Source organism: Chlorocebus sabaeus, chromosome 21, assembly GCF_047675955.1.
Source record: "Chlorocebus sabaeus isolate Y175 chromosome 21, mChlSab1.0.hap1, whole genome shotgun sequence".
Taxonomy (NCBI): Eukaryota; Metazoa; Chordata; class Mammalia; order Primates; family Cercopithecidae; genus Chlorocebus; species Chlorocebus sabaeus.
In genome coordinates this window covers 43,567,597-43,583,133 of record NC_132924.1, presented here as the reverse complement: position 1 = coordinate 43,583,133, position 15,537 = coordinate 43,567,597, and the positions used below count along the sequence as shown (strand labels likewise).

Genomic DNA, 15,537 nt, shown 5'->3' with positions numbered 1-15,537 from the left:
TAATATGTGAGTTCCCAGGCCCCACTTGACCATACTGAGTCAGAATCCCCAAGAATTTATAGAGCCTTGTGGGGCATGGTAAGACTGGTGTTCCTCCCAGAGACCCAGAACACAGGTGCATACCTGTGACCATCCTAGGTCTCTCACGAGCACTGTGTGTTGAGGAAGTCAGCCAGCGTCACCTGATATGATGACACTTTGTCATATCTGAGACCTCCAAGTCATCCTTTCTCATACCTTACTGAGGTGCAAACCAAGTGCCAAAAAACCCAAGACACATTAATTAAATTGAATCCTCCAAAGAATTGGTTTTCTCACATTTTTAAGAGCATGAGATATTTTTATGTGAGCACAACGTGAAACACATAAGAAGATTTAACTTGTAAATAAATAACTTTGTGTGTGTGTGTGTGTTTTGAGACAGAGTTTTGCTCTTGTTGCCCAGGCTGGAGTACAGTGGCACGATCTCAGCTCACTGCAACCTCTGCCTCCCGGGTTCAAGTGATTCTTCTGCCTCAGCCTCCCGACTAGCTGGGATTACAGGCGCCTGCTGGGATTACAGCCTGGCAAATTATTTTTTGTCTTTTTAGTAGAGATGGCGTTTCACCATGTTGGCTAGGCTGGTCTCAAACTCCTGACCTCAGGTGATCCACCCATCTTACCCTCCCAAGGTGCTGGGATTACAGGCATGAGCCACCATGCCTGGCCATAAATAACTTGTTTAGCTCATACGTGAATTATCCAATTTTGGACTTGTATACATAGCTAGATATACATATATAATTGTATATAATTAAATATGTGTATATGTGTACATAAATGATTATGGGCATATGTATTTGTGTATTTGAATATATATGCATAGGGATAGGGATACACATGTACATGCATAGATGACTTGCCTTCGCCAAAAATTATACAGATGTTTCTCAACTTACAATGGGGCTATATTCTGATAAACCCATTATCAGTCAAAAAATTGTACTTTATAACCTGGCTTATAAAAAGACCCCCCAATATTGCAAGATAAAAGATGTTAACTGTAAGGTTATGATGCAAGAGGAAAATAATGACCAGAAAATACGCTGGAGTGGAAAAAGTTTCTATAAAACTTTCTACACTATTGTTGAATAGCTGTTAAATAGTATATTGAAATAAAGATTGGTACTTTTCTCTTTTTCTTTTATTTTCCCAATTTTCACTCTTATTAAATAAAGTTACTCAGTTTTTGAAATCACTTGTATCATCTCACTATGTATTTACAGATTTTTTTCTTCTCAGAAATTTGTTTATCCCAAATTCCTTTTAAATATTTAAATATTATGCATGTTTTACCTTTGTAAATTCCTACCTTTGTAAAACATGCAGAATATTATTTATCTCATGGATTTCACCCACTGTCAAAAGTCTACTTCCCTATCACCAGTAAATACTTGAATATTATTAAGTGATAATATTTTTAGAATTATAGGCATCAAACTATAGTTGACTTTTGAACAACACAGGGGTTAAGGGTACCATCCCCACCCCCAGTGGAAAATTCATATATAACTTTTTGATTCCCTGAGAACTTAACCATTAATACCCCACTGTTGACTGGAAGCCTTACTGATAACACAAACCAGTGATTAACACATTCTTTTATGTGTATGTTTTATACACTGTATTCTTACAATAAAGTAAGCTATACAAAAGAAAATGTTATTAGGAAAATCATAAGGAAGGGAAGATATATTGCCATTTATTAGCTGTGTGGGTGAAGAAAAGTTACTTTACTTGACTACACTCAGTTTATTCATTAAATAATCTTTGCATACCTGGTAAGCACTGGATGAAATAATGTAATAAGACAAAAATGTGAAGGTTTTCTCCATAGTCTTATCACTCTGTATCATAATTTAATCATGTTTCTTTACACTGTTTCTCAATTCCTGAGAGAATGATTTTAGATAAACCCAGAGAACTCTCTTTGAATATCATTCTTTGTTTCAAATGTATTTCCTTGTGGCAGGAAGCGATAAACACACAAGGCACAGACAGCTAGTGACTGAAGAGGAAGTTAATGGTGTTTGTTTTTCCTCCAGAATTAGTAGTTCGGAAATTAAAAATAAAAATGTGGCTTGCCAAGTTTGTAAACTACACAGAATTCTTTGATTACAAGATGACAATGAATTTAATTTTTTTGACATTTGTATTTCTTTAATACTTATGAATTGAAATGTTTTTAAAACTTATGAATTTGCAGCTTTACATTTAGTAAACTATAATGATTAAAATATCCAAATCCATTAATTTCTTCCTTGCCCTGTAAACTTGAAAACTGAGAAAAGATTTAGAGTAAAGCATTTTGAAATCATTGACAAGCACAAATACTGTTAGACTGTATGTCAAGATTGTATTGCTGCCCTTGAGGAGACGTTATAGCTGCCTTTTAAGCTATGACGAGAAGATGTAAACAAGGCCTTTCCCCAGCTATGTGCTGGAAAAAAAACCTCAGTTGTGATTGTACAGTATTGCTCGACTCAAAAGTCAAATCATTTTCCACCAGAGATTCCTGTCCATTCCTGGAAATGAGGTAGGATGAACCAGGGGGGGCTGTCACAGTTGAATGCGGCGATTTAGGAAAATCTACAAGTGATAGTAAATGCTATTCTAGAAAGTTAATTTTTTTTTTTTTTAAATTTCAGGGAGCAAATCCTTTATATTTGGCAGGGACGATGCAACTTCTTAGTAGTGTCTTTCATTTAATTAAAATTAAGATTGATGTGGCTTGCTGCTGCTGCAAAATATCATTCTGACTTTTGCTTAGCTATTCAATGGTTTGTAAATATTGAAATGCACTTTGTTATGGATAAAAGGGAGTTCCTTGGGTAGATGTTTAACTTTTATTGCAAAACCTCTTGTGTTCACTTATGTTGCCAGATTTGGTAGTAGTCATGCACCCTAGGAAAATCACTGGCAAAACCGTGGAGTGGAAAGGATCATGGGTATTTACTGTGAGGAGAAGGGAAAGTAAAGATGTTGTAGGGGTTATATCATTTCACTCAGGAATTTGCTTTGGAAATGTCATTAAGGAAATAGTATGCGGGGGTGGTAGGTAGTTTTAGATTGTTTCTAAGTAAAATCATGATTTTTCTTTTAATGAACTGCAAAGAAATCATCTAGTCCAGTGCTCATGAAACCAATTTAGTAGGTTGCAATTCAACAATGGAATAGAATAGGCTACAATACAACATGCCAGAGCACACACACATTGTATGATTTAGTGTTAATTTATGAGACTGCATGAGTTTTATATAGATAAGCATGTTTCTATATATATGTGCATTGCATTTAATATGAAATGTATTTCTCATATGAGTAGCTGTTGAAAAAGCTACTAAAAAAGCCACTGATTGACTTTTTCTCCCATTTTACAGATGAGGAAACTGAAAGAGGCTGATTCCCATTCTATTTGAGTGGGTCTCCTTGAGGCAGCTCATCTATCATCAGGTCTCTCTTGTTAGAATCTGTTTAATTACCTATGCATCTTTTACAATTTTTCACCTTTGCTCAAAAATTCCTATATTTTTGTGACCAGAAATTGGATTAAAGTTGCTGATTCTAGGGAGATAATCTTTGCTGAGTCTCTAAGCACCATGTTGGGTGGGTAGTTGGTGCTTGTAATACCAAGGGGAAAAGAACAGAATATTTATAGCTCTCTGTAGAGATAAGATCAGTTATCTTAGGTAAAGTCAGGTGAAAAGGTGGAACAATAATACATTTCATCAATAGATTCAACCAAAATAATCATTAGCTTCTACCATTTGCTTCTGTTCAGTTCAACAAATCCTTATTGAGCTCCTACTTTGTATCAGGTATTTTGCTAGCCACTTACTTCCTCCTTTATGGGAAATGAATTAGTCATACAATTAAATTGATCTCTCCCTTTGCTTGTGGTGTACAGGGAGATTTACTGAAGTAAAAGGGGTTTCGTTTGCCAAAGATGTAAGAGATGTAGCGCCATGCTTTATAACACAATATGCTACTTTGGAAATCTGTTATGCCTTATCTAGAAATGTTCCTAATATCTTGAACTCCACCTTTCACTCATTAGGAAGTCCTGCAATATAAAGTTCACCTATAATATTTTTCTCTATATTTGCTTTCATGACACATTGATTTATATTGAACTTTCTCCTTGTTGCTATTTATACATTGTCAGTTCTGCTCTACGAGCTGATGTGTGTGTGTGTGTTTTTTTCTCTGACTACCTGAGAATTGAGGCAGCAGGGCCAAGGGGGCTGCCTCACTGTGTGCGGTTTTGTATTTCCCACCTTGTTATGCTTCTTGTTTGCCTTTCTGCCTGGCAGTTCCTGTAGGTGGTGTTCTGTTTTCTCTCTTTTTTGTTTTTAAAGTGTTTGTGCAAAGCATATTATTCTGTTTTTACTTTGCTTCTTAATTGAGTATTGGCCATGTAACTTATTGCTTGAAGCAGTTACAGCATCAGGGAATAGTCCCAAATGGTACCTTGAGCCTGATTTTTCTTGATGGCTGTCACTGCAGAAAGGGACACCCATGATGTAGGTCCAAGCCAAAGAAAGGAGATGTATAAGCACAGCCTAATCTTATTAGTGGGTCTAGAAAAACTGCTTCTTTATTAACTTTATAAACAATCTTTTAAATCTTTGCTAATTATAATAGTTAAACATGCTATTTTGTAGTCATTTTTACTTGCATTCTTGATTATTAGTAGTTTTGAACATTTTTCCATATCTCTGTAGGATTTTCTTCCCCTGTTTGGAATTTCTGTTTGTGTCCTTCAGTTATTTTTCTTTTAGACTGTTCTATTTTGTTATTGATGTATAAGACCTTTTTTCTATCTTATTGAAATTAATCATTTTCATTGTGGTTAAATTTTACCATTTTAACACATTTTGAGTGCGCACTTTAGTGGCATTAAGTACATTCACACCATTTGCCACCCTCACCACTGTCCATCTCCAGAAATTTCCCCTTACCCTAAACCGAGAAAAAACATGGTAGGTGCTGTGAAACTACACCCGATGGCCTCTTCCATTCTTAACAAGGGAGATGCTAACCTTCTCTTTTTTCCCACAACACTAGTAACATTTCTTGAATGGTCGAATCCCTTAATTATTTCTCTGGATCCAGTGCTGCCATGATGATTGCAACTTCATTTTAAAGATGTATTCATACATTAAATAAACAGGCAAACAGCTGTTCTCATATGACCATCTTATTGAGCAAATTCTGTTTTGTTTAGTCTTTATAGTTCTTCCATTTGTTATTTAATCTACTAGTGTTTGATGTTTTCCTTGCTTGCCAATGTGGTATTTCCAGCTGTGCATGGAAATTAATTTTCTATTTGAATAGACAATTCCAGGAAATTATCTATTAAGGTTATAGGAGGCAAAGAGAATTTTGCTTTATAGTTTGTGTGTGTGTGTGTGTGTGTGTGTGGTGTTCTTGGCATTATAAGGAAGGAAGGTTGATTTAAGAGTTCATGATTGCCAGGTTTTTTTTTTTAACTAATGTTATTTAAATAAAATAAACTTTGCCACTGGTCACAAAAGCTGTCAATAATAGGAAGTATGGGACACTGAAAACTTATTTTCTATCTGAAACAGCAATTCTAAATGGGATCGCTCATGGACTCTGAAACCTTTTCTGGACAACAGACCTCTTTGAATATCTGACAAATTCTGTGGAACCTCAAACCTGAGGTTCCCGTATTTTTATCTAAAACCTCAGTTGAGGTGCATTTTGGAATCAAGAATTTATCAGATTTTAAAAAGCTAGTATGATATTAAAAATGTATTAGGTTTTCAAAATGACCATATACCCCCATATTACCTATCACCTTTAATGGAGTCTGGGATGATTCCCTATAATAAAAAAAATAATATTTCTGCAGTTGAATTCAAAGATCTTAATCTTAAATGAGATAAATAAAAACATTAAATAGCCTCACATCTGTGTAGGTCAGTTTTTGCTGCCAGAGGAGTTGAGATTTGTTGCCAAACAATTTCTGAAAAGTCTTTTGTTCTTTAGGATCAGTGATAAGGGACAAACACAATTTCACCTGTACTCTAGGGGGTTCCACTGTCCTTGGTCAGGAATGGTTTGGCTCCATGTTCCAGCCGGGCCTGCTTCTCCTCAGCCCTACTCAAGTCGTGGACTTAGCATTTTCACTGTTACAGACATTTTTGCTTCTGGGGTTCTGCACCTGTCATTTTTTGATGAATTTAATCCTCTTTTTTGCAGCCATATTGTATATGGGCTCTCATTCTTTATACTCAATATGTTTGCCATTGTGTGTAAATGTTTCATCATAATGTGAACACATATATTATGTTCATCATCATCCCTGTTCCTTTGCATCAGTTATTCTCAATACTCGAAATGCCTTTTTCTGCTTTCCTCCTGTTAATTTATCCTCTACTACATCATTCTACCTGGATAACCTATTTTCCCCCTCTCTTATATTCTCTATATTCCTTTAAAGCTTTGTGTCTACCACTGTTTTAGCATGCATCACATTCCTCCATAATTATTTGAATATTTATCCATCTCTTACATAAGACTGCATGTTTCTTGAGAGTAATACCTCTTTATATATCCATTGCCTTGCACAGTGCCTGGCACATACAGATTCAAAACTTTTCAGCCCAAGATAAATAGAAGGTGTACATTTGGAGGCAGTGGGGTAAGACTGGAGACACGAGAAAGAGGGATGTACAATCTTAATAAATTAGAGTGCAAGACAGAATAGTGTAGAGGAAGATTGATTTTGTTTATGTGCACATGAAGATTAGGAAATTAAATGATATATATGGTTTGGAGCATGGAGAAATTTCAAAAAGGAGGTAAAGTTTCAGACGAAGCTGGGCAAATGGATGAGATTGGGATGGGGTAGGCAAAGAAGAGTGTACAATGCTTTCAGAGAAGGGAGTATGTTGAGGAGCGAATTGGCATTGGTAGCTGAACAAGATATTTAAGCTATTGGCAAGTTATAATGGAAGTTCTGAATTATGAGATGATGAAAGAAAAAGGTCAGTAGGCCAAATGGTGCTGGATTATAAAAAGCAATATATAATAATAAGAAGAATTGAATCTGTTCAGAGCAAGGTGTCATTATAAGTTAAGGAGTAGAACAGGGATGGTAAGATAAAAACATTTGTGAAAATAAATGTGTCCACAGCGTACCCAGTGATGCCTGAACTAAAGGGTGTAGGGATGTGGAGCTGAGTTGTTTTACATCATAAGGACCTGAACTGAGAAGACAGTAATGAGACTGGAGAAAAGGGTGTGAAACTTTTGAAAAGTAAAACCATAGTGTGATAGTTAATTTCTTGTGTCAACTGGACTGGGCTACAGGTTGCCCAGATATTTGGTCTGTCATTACTTAGGATGATCCTGTGAGGGTGATTTTAGATGAGATTAACATTTAAATCAGTAGACTGAGTAGAGCAGATTGCCCCCTGTAATGGGGATGGGCCTCATGCAATTAGTTGAAGGCCTGAATAGAGCAAAAGGCTGACCTCCCTTATGTAAGGGAGAATTCTCTTGCCTGACAGCCTTTAAACTGCGACATTGACCCTTACTGGTTTTGCAGTAGCCTTCTGGCTTCTGGCTCAAAACTGGGAAATCAGCTCTGCAGCTTTTGGACTTGTCAAACGCCTTAATCATGTGAGCCAATTCCTTATAATCAGTCTCCCTTTCTCTCTGTCTCTCTCTGGAGAACCCTGACTAATACACGTAGTATATGGAGACTGACTAGATATGGGAGCCACAGGAGGTGAGAAAGGAATGAACAATTACTTAGGAATAGGAATGGAGAAATTGAAAAGGGCAGTCGATTTTGAAGGAAAATGTATTTGCTTTTGATTCTGTTGACTCTGAAGTGATATTAGAGATTCAAGTGAAATTGCTGTAAGCAGCTGTAGTGAGGTAGCTTGTGTGGGTGAGGCTGCACGTTGCATCTTGGAATCATCTACAAGTAGGGTAAAAGAAGTTACGTGACAGAACAGAGTTCGCAGGGGAATGAGAGAGACAAGCATAGGCAAGGATTTGACTGAGGTTCTTCAGGTGGAAATTGTGGGGCTAGAGGAGAAAGACGAGCCAGTGTGTAAAAATATCATTTGGTGACAGAACTCTCTTGACATTGATTTGTCAGCCTTTTGCACCAGAATGTAAGTTCTATGAGGCCAACAATTTACTCAGTCCTCTTTCCCTAGCTTTAAGTGTTGTACTTCAGATATTTGAGATCTCTGTTTTTTCTTCATGTTCTACTTGAGACAAAGCCTTTTTAAAGGAAAACTGAACCAGGAGTTAGGATTTATTTGCTATAATCTTGACTTTGCACTTAGATATAGAGACTGAGGTTTGACATTTTAGTTCCTAGGATTTTGACTTCCTTTTTCAAAAAATGAGGAGATTGGATTAAAAATTTCTAGGATTCCTTACAACTCAAAAGTTACGGAGAAAAATATCTATAGGCTGAAAATTGTTCTGAGCTGCAAAAATTGCCTTGAGTAACTTCAGAAAATAAACATTATAGCAAATCATCTTTTATACCCCTTTTTTGGATGTTTTATTAATTTAATATCAAAGTATTGTAATATATTAAATAAATCAAAACACATGTAATCTTATCTAGAAGCAGCTTTGGGCTAAAAATTTTCTTCGCAAAATATTAAAGGTGTGATTTTTAAAAGAAAATCTCTTATAGAGGACCTAACCCTACTTTATATAGCATTAAATTAATGTAACTGTAAAAATGAAAAAAATATAAGCAGCATTTTTCTTTAAATATCAACAGCATAAAGAAATTTTGGTTCTTATGGAAATTTTATTCTCTTACAAATATTCCAACTCTAAAATCTTCTTGTAGAGTTGATTATGTAATTTACGGAAGAATCAGTGGCTCAAATGGTCCTGTGTTTTCCATACTTCATTCGAAATTGTCTTGCATCTCCTCGTATGTTTCTAGATGTGTTAATATCATACAACCTCACAATATCCATTTTTAATTTATGGAAGAATGCTTTCTGTTTTTAATAGCACAATCTTCTGCATTATATCCAATGTCAGTTTTGGGTATTTGATCAATATGTGATGGTTAAATTATAGATGGTTAACTTTTTTCCTAATTGTACAATTTGAAATATGGTGAATTTCCAAAAATAGTTTGGAGAAAATATGAACTCTATTTTAAAAACGTGCATGTGTGTTGATATAATGTATTTGACATAGAAACTATCAAACAGGAATAGATGTCATAAACTTTAATTCAAAGGCATTAAACTACTAGCACTAACAACCAACATATATATTTTTTAATCAAATAGAACTTATTATGCACCCAGGGTCATGCATTGTTTTAGATATTAGTTAACATTATAATTGTCTTCTCATTTTCTGGTATGCATGGGTACTCTCCATGACCATTCTTTGTCATTTATCACCTACAGTGTAAAATTTCCATCAGGAAACAATCTTCTGCCTTGAACTACCACAGTGCTGATTTTGCTTTTTACCATTTAAGGTTTTTTTCTTTTTTCTTTTTTTTGTTGTTGTTTTTAATTTGCTTTAGAGCTTCTTTATTGAGGACAACTAACAGTTAAGAATTTTCCTGGGGAATAGTGTCACAGCAAAAATCATACATAGGCTTTTCAGATACAATTCTTCTGTCTACAAAGTAAAGCTAGAAGTATTGTTGATTTACAGTAGATATAATTTAAAATTATTTATTTTTATTTTCCACAGATCCCACTTTCTGGATTTCTTGTGAAGTTTAATAATTTATCCTTGAATTCATTTTATTTTTGTTTATATTTATATAGAAGGCATTTAGCCATTCATGTTGATCAGCTGACTTCTTAGTTCCATTTGTATAATATAATGTCTGGTTATATGAAGCCAGGGATCTGCTGTTATTGTTTGCCCTGCAATCTGATAGATAAGAGATTAAAATGGGGTGGGTGTAGTGGCTCATGCGTATAATCCTAGTCCTTTGGTAGGCCATAGTAGAAGGATTGCTTGAGGCCGGGAGTTTGCAAGCAGCCTGGGAAACATAGTGCGACCTCTCTTTACCAGATATAAAAAAATTAGTTGGGTGTGGTGGCATGCTGAGGTCCCAACACTTTGGAAGGCTGAGGCAGGAGGGCTGCTTGAGCCCATGGTTTCAAGACCAGCCTGGACAACATAGTGAGGTCATGTGTCTAAAAAAAAAAAAAGATCTTGCTTAGTGTGCACATCTGTAGTCCTGCCACTTAGGAGGCTGAGATGGGAGGGAGGATTGCTTAAGCCCAGGAATTTGAGGCTGCAGTGAGCTATGATCACACCACTGCCCTCCAGCTTGGGCGACAGAGCGAGACCCTGTCTCTAAAACAAAAAACAGAGAGATAGAAAAAATAATAAGATGTATATATTCAGAAACATAAAAAAGCAAAGAGTAAAACTTTTGTGACAACTTTGTTCCATTTATAAGTCACACTAATGACTACTTTGCTTCTTAGTAATTTTCCATTTGTAACATTTTATACCTGGATACACAAACGTAATGCAATTGAACAAGAAAACAATTATCTGTCTGCTGGAAATAATGTACTTATCTCATTGAAACAATTGACTTGTTTAAAAATACACAGAAATTTTAGTTCTGTTCAGACTGCAGTTACCTGTAATTTGTAATGAATTTCCAGGAAGAATTAAAATCCTCTAATGTAATTGGATCAGTAGTTGAATCCACTGATTGTGAATGATAAATTTCCATGCATAATTACCCTCTCATATAAACTTCCATTTGGAGCCATTTTAGATTTGAGAGGTTTTTTCAATATTCTATGAGTTTTGGCTGGATCCCTGGAAAACTTCACTCGAAGGCTGTATCTTCCAGTGAAAGCTTCATGTTGACTTGTGGGTTCTGTGTCAGTGGAATGTTTCAGTACTTTTTGGCCTGGCTCTAATGTTTCTTGGCATTTTCTGAGGAGTTTGGCCCAACCAATCTATAGTATCACATTGGATTCCAGATAAACCCTAAAAGCTGTAATTCATCTGCAAGCTAATATGGGACTTTATTGGGGTTTGGTAGTAGACTAACACCATCGAGCAGTTGGGGATTCAATATTATTAATGATATTTCTAAGGACATATCTATCTGAAAAATAATACAAAGAGAAGCTACTTTTCCTTTAGCCCAGCACTTATTTTTCTCAGAGGTCTCTTTCACAGAGGTCAATGCCCTATTTTAATTCCTTATTATAATTTTTTCCCTCCTCAGCAATTTCTAAACTTATTGCAGATCAACAGCTTTTTCTTCTTTCTTAAAGTGAGATGGCTCTGGCTCTTGGCTGACTTCAGTCTTGTGATGTGGGACTGATGTGCGTTTTCATTTTTCACTTTGAAGGTGCTGCCAAAGCTAGTTAATTTTAGTTATACCATCATAGAATGCTGGAGCCTGTAGGTGCCCTAGAAATGGTTTGGTACAGCCTCCTCATTTTACACATAAGGGGAGCCAGGCCCAGTTCCTTAGTTCTCACAGGAAGCTACGGCACTGTTAGGATGGAACTCACGTCCGCCTTGCAACAGAACAGGTCTCTGCAAGCTATCCGGCTGCTGAAAGATCCGTTCTCCATTCCCAGTCTCAGATTTTGTACCTCTGGGTAGTTTTCCTCTTTTCCTTAAAGCTTTTTAAATGTAGCTCCCCATATGTATATTAATTTGGGAAACCAGCCAACAAATTAGTTTTACTTTTGTTAGGATTCTAGGGAATCTATGATACCATTCTCTTTGTATTGTGAGTCACTAAGAAATAAATATAGGAACAAGAAAGAGATCAAAATAATAGCTTTATTATAAACAGTGTTATATTTTAGAACACATAGGGGACCCAAGGCAGAAGCCAGCTTCTTATGCCTTTAACAGTCCCCTATTGAGCTTAGCCACTCTCATAGAGAAGTGTGCAACTGCACGTTCCTGGTCCAGCCCTCATCTGTAGGGCCTACCCTAAGAGAGGACTAGCTGAGCAGCACCTCTGAGAGACTTCGGGAGCCAAGGGCGTTCTGCTAAGGGAAGGGCCTCTTTCTCAAGTCTGGCCAAGTAGAGCAGTCCATACCCACTCATGGAAAGCAGTGTCCTTCAATGGCTCACCTTCTGGTGAGTATCTTTCTCTTTCCTTCTTTTCTCTTGCTTTAGAATTCCTGTTTCACACTGGTATTCTGAAACGAATATTATAATATCTCTTTTCCTTGCAAGATGAGTTATTTTCCCATTATCCTCCTGAATAGAGTTGAAAAAACAAAGGTAGCAAAATCAGCCTAGGCAACTGATTATTTACAATAGAGGAAAATAAATGAAGAATTAAGTAGCTGGTAATGAGAGATGGCACCATGGGAATGTGCTCAGAATACTTCCCAGTAATGGAAGATGAATAATTTTTCCTGTTCTCTCCTGACCCAGCCATTGTTCTTCTCACATTTTTAAGAAGAAAAAGTTGGGGAAGACTTTTACCTCTCTGTTTACCATCTTTGTTTAAGCTCTAGACCTCTGCCAGCACCCACTATTGTATTTTGATTAATATATTCTCAGCCATCTATAGGGGAATTCACATGATTTTGTTTTGCTTTCATTTTCCTGTGATTTTGAATTAAGTAAAATTTCAGATCACAGAACTCTCTTGGAAATTTTAGTTGACCCATGTAGGTAGGTTTCTACTAGGTTTCACTATTTCATTTTTTTCCATATGTTTTTCCAATGATTATCTCTTTTTTAAAAATCTTCCACATTAGCTTTCAAGATACTTACTTATGAGAGCCCAGATAACATTTAAGTTTTCTTCATATTAAGGAATTTTTTTCCTTCAGATTTCTTGCCTTGTGGAGCATGTTGCACAGACACTTGTACTTAATTCAGAGGTAAATGAAAAGTAATTTACAATTCTAATATTCTTGATACTCATACCTTCTCCTTCACTGTTTTTATGCTTACAGGTTTCACTTCCTTTTAGTAGGTTGCAGGTCATTTAAAGAAAAAAGATACAGAATTGCAGACTAGTAGATTTAAGAGTTTATGTATTACGATTTAAGATGCTAAGATTTAAGGTGTTCCAGCAGCATACTTGGAGTCGAAATCATGATTATTAAAATGAATTCTTTGTGTGTGAGCAGCTTAGCAGACTTCTCTTGAATCACCATAATGCTTTTGCTTTGTGGCATATCAAGTATCTGTTACAGTGGAACCTGAGAGAGGGCATACAGGGAATAGCATAGAAGTTGTCACGGTACATATGGAATGATGCTCAAGTGGTTGTCATGGGCTCAGGAGTCATTTGCCTGGGTTGAAACTCAGCTCTTTATTCCTTTGTTTCAGTTTGCTCATCTGCACAATGGGCATACTAATTAAGATATCTACCTCGAAAGTTCTTGTGAGGATTAAATGGATGAATACATGTAAAGCAGTTTAAACGAGTGTCTGAACGTTATATATGCTTTATAAATGTGAGCTGTTAAACAGTCCTCACATGCCTATTTGGGTGAGTAGATCAAGGTTCCTCTGTATTTTCAAGTGTTTCTCTCAGTACACTATTATTTAGGATAAATAGACTGAAAAGATATTTTCTGAGGTGTTCCTGGCTGATATTTTAAAAGGTGAACCGTGCATTAAAATATTGTGAGCCTGAATTTTGTATAATTTAATATTAATAAATAACCTGGCTTCTTTGATAGTCTACCTGAAATATGAGGATTTCAGGCACTTTGTTTTCCAGAGCCAAACTGTGTATATTGTCTTCATTATTGGCACTGATTTTGGCATTTTGATTTTTAAATTATTTTGTGCAGTTTTCACAGTTGCTCCAATTAGAAGGGAAGTAATGAGGAAGTAGTCTTCCAGTTATTGACAGATCTTAGGAAGCATAAAATGGTTTGGTATTTTGGAGAAATGTAGGATAATATAAGACCCAGAGGCATACTATTCCAAGTAGAAGATTTCATCATATAATGCATTTATATGTATGTGGTATATGTGGGTAGGCAAATTTCATCATGAAAAGAATAGTGAAGGAAAAGTTTTGGGGGAACCTAAAGTTTTACTTTAGTTTGTATAATAATTAACTGAGCTGCATAAATGCCAGGGAAATAATTAGAAAAACAGATTATGTTGAATGCCCAAAGAAATATGTTTAACAACTTTTAGTTTTCTTTCCTCCCACACACAACTTCCTAGTTTGTTTCTGGTATACCAGTTGTGTCTGAACACAGTGGCTGATCTGGTAGAGTTGTGTGAACACCTGTGATTGTGGCAGAACAAATTTTCTCCTTTTGGTTACATTTAATGAAAGTAAAAGTAGAAGGAGCACTGTGTTTTGGAGGTAATGTTATAGAGATATAGGGGATAGCCTGCCTTTTCTCCAAACCTATCCATCAATGTTTTGAAAGCTCATACATACTAAAGCATGTGTCCACATGGTGAATATAAACAAAAGCTGACTGTAACCATCTTGCTTTTCCTAGTTAGATATCAATGGGCTACTATTGGTCAGAGAAACAAAGAGGGACCTACATTAGTGGGAAAGGGTAAAAAAAAAAAATTAGTGGTAGTGAAAATTTAAAAAATAATGTATATTTTTTCTGTTTATGATATTCCTTTATATTTATGACTTTATGATATTCTTTCAGGAGTGGTTGTTTGATAATCTGTAGTTTACTTAATCATTCATATGGTGTTACAGACAGATTTACAAAGTTTTGCTATTACAAATTATGGCACCGCAGACATCTATTTGAATCTGCCTTTTTTTTTCTTTTTTTTTTTTTTTGAGTTATTTACTCAGTTTAAAATTTCTGGCCTGGTATTATTAGGTTAAAGGCTTTGCATATCTTTATGGGTCAAAGGATGTAGATTTTAACAAATGGCTTTTGAAGTGCTTTGCCAAATTGCTTTCTAATATAAATAAATAAATTGTTAACAATAATATATGGGTTTTTCAGTTTCACTTTTTGAGACCCTGAACAGTGATGGATGATGCTTTTTTAAATTTTTTGTTGTATTTATTCAATAAATACAAAGTGGAACTTCAGTGTTATTTCAATTTGCCTTGCTTTGGTAAATAAAAAGCATGTGTGTTCTTTTTTTCTTCATGTGTCCTTAATAATTTAATTTCCTGTTGTGCATGTCCATGTTTTTGAGGTATTTTTCTTCTGGATTTTCTGTTTGTCTGTCAGGTTGTTTATCCGCTGTATGTAACATAAAAATCAACGTTTTATCTCTTGTGATTGATAAACATATTTCTGCAATATGTTGTTTTTTTATTTTACCATGACTATTACTTTTCTTAGTGTTAAAGCTCAAACTATTATAAAAGTTATATTATTTTGTTTCTTTTATTGGCTCTAGGTTTAAAAATTTGTCATTTTATAAAAAATACTCACTTCTATTTTATGCTGATGTTTGATGAACTAATTTATATATGTGTGTGTGTTTATAAACCCGCAGATACATATATGCACAAATACACATAGGGAGTTAGAGACA

The 15,537-nt window shown here is 35.4% G+C and overlaps 1 protein-coding gene and 1 pseudogene across 4 annotated transcripts in view; one reads left to right on the top strand and one right to left on the bottom strand.

The window, feature by feature from the left end:
• HDAC9 (histone deacetylase 9) overlaps positions 1–15,537 on the top strand; it is a 910,581-nt gene that overhangs the window by 97,900 nt on the left and 797,144 nt on the right. The window lies entirely within an intron of this gene.
• Positions 5,012–5,103, bottom strand: LOC119626343 (U6atac minor spliceosomal RNA; annotated as a pseudogene).